Raw genomic sequence first — 2,337 nt, forward strand, 5'->3', positions numbered from 1 at the left:
ACAAATAAGCAGAGAGAGAAGAGAATCTTCGGTCTCAATTATATCCTTTTTCAGCTCTAGCTGGCAGATAATAATTGGCTGCAACTCGTTGGCTGTAACACGCCGTGATCGCATGTTTGGGGTCTGCCCGGTATACACGGCTAACACGGGAATAAAGATTGTTTTGATGAGCGCTCCTCGCCGGGGATCTCGTGGCCCAATGTTCGGCGACGAGATCTCCGCTAGCGCTGAGCACGCATCGATTACGCGCGAGCTTCGTGATATCGAAGCTAGAAGAATCTTTGGATTCCTCCAGAAACTATCATGTACGCTATGACCCCGAGCAACAGGTGTTTGGTCGTGCTTTGCAACAGAGGAAATTCATATAGATCCCACGAGCGGAAACTCATACTCAAGCATCGTCCGTTCTCCAAAGTTTTTAGCATGGAAAGTTTATTGATATCGTTCAAGATTACGTGAAATATTCGCCATTGTATCTTGAATAGCTCGATCTTAGGATCCAGCGCTGAAGATCCTAGTAGACTGTTGTTGTCACTGCGCGATCGTAATAGAATCAATTCGTGACGCGCGTTAATCACTATATGCTTGTAGTCCTCACAGAATCCTAGCAACACGCTGAATGGTACATAAAAGTTGAAGTACCCGTCCGGTGAAATAGTGCCAGTCGTCTCCCACGCGGCATGATAATATTTTTGTCTGAAGATATCGATACATAGTTTTTGAGTGTTGAAGTTATTCCCACGTTTCTATTACGATCAATCTCCACACCATCCAGTTCATAACGGATCTCATCAAACATGAATGCAACGCAATTATATCCCAATGTTACAGTCGCACCATCGACTACAACTTGTTTCGTTATCTTCCCCTCGACATAGAGATAACTCTCGCATAGCAATATATATAAATCCTGCTACTGTATGGGTATTCGTATCTCGTCGCTATATCCAAACATTGTATTAGCGTATGGGCTGTACGTATGTGTCTCAATCTTGACGATGCGCTCGTCAAAGACCGGTTCATTTCCAATGTTCAAAATGTCAATCATCTTTTTCAATCGTTTCGTACGATGAATCCCAGAGATTTCAAAAATTCAACGTTCAACGCGCTGAGTTTCTTTCGACCGAGAGATTTTGTACTGTTAATCGCGCGTCTCGTAAAAAATATATTTCCCGCTTGTTTCTCCTGTTCCACTTGATTCACCACAAGCATTTCATAGATTACGTTTATTATCGTCGCCGTCGTATATGCATTCTAATAGTAATCTCTTCTCCACGAAAATCGAGCGATTGTCTTTCTTGATCGACGACACGCACCGTTAAATATGTAATGCTCTGAGCGATGATTGGAAGGTAAATGACATGCGCCGGCGTTTCCGATATCTTATATCCTGGTGGCACCTTAGGTGAGAATTCATGTATGTACACGTATGTACATGTATATTATTGCTGTACGCACCACTAACAACGCCGCATTCTATACGAATAATATTAACGTTGATAATCTTAATCGGTTAATCGGATTCATGCTATTGTTGCAGCTCTAATATACGACTCGATGAGAATCTTAAAAGTGAGCCAATGTTGTTTGGTTTGCTAAAATTTATTCTGTAAGCATATTTGATATCGCTCTTCATCGTATTATTATTGGCACGAATTATTATAGGATATTCATTCTCGTCATCTCTATATGAGTTATTTTTGGAACGTACAATTTTTTGAGAATGCGAAATTGCACGTTTTAAATATTCGTATATGGTACGCAATTCGTATGATCCTTCAGGAATCGTAATTTCTTCATCGTTAGTACCATAATAAAATTTACTATTTGACTAATTTACATTTGGTATCGTATTGTATGCTTCGAAATCCGTTAAACCGTCGCTCAAGTCTATAGCGGGAAAGTAGCTCGCCGTAAGGATGCTACTGTTGCCAGTCAACGTAAGCGTTAGAGACATGTTCGCAAACTGCCAAGCGAATACTGACTGCTGTTAGTGGAATGTTATCATTTAAATCCATATCAATCCTCTATCGTTTGAAGAAACTGTAAGCACAATTGTCCGCAAATGCTCTGACTGTAATGTTGATAAGACGCACGATTGTACACAATTTTCACTACATCCCTCTCAAGGTATCGAATCAATTCCTTGGGCGATCGAAGATTACCAAAACTATTAAAATATACTGCGCGATTTCCCCTTTTCGCATAAGCCACCCAGTGAGTACCTGGTCCCTCTATGTTGTTTAATTTACAATACCACTCTCGTTTTGACGTACTCCATCTATCGGTAAGGCGTCATGCATGAAAACACCTCGAAAGAAAGATATACGCATACGC

Source organism: Harpegnathos saltator, unplaced genomic scaffold (genome assembly GCF_003227715.2).
Source record: "Harpegnathos saltator strain DR-91 unplaced genomic scaffold, Hsal_v8.6 scaffold796, whole genome shotgun sequence".
NCBI classification, from domain to species: Eukaryota; Metazoa; Arthropoda; class Insecta; order Hymenoptera; family Formicidae; genus Harpegnathos; species Harpegnathos saltator.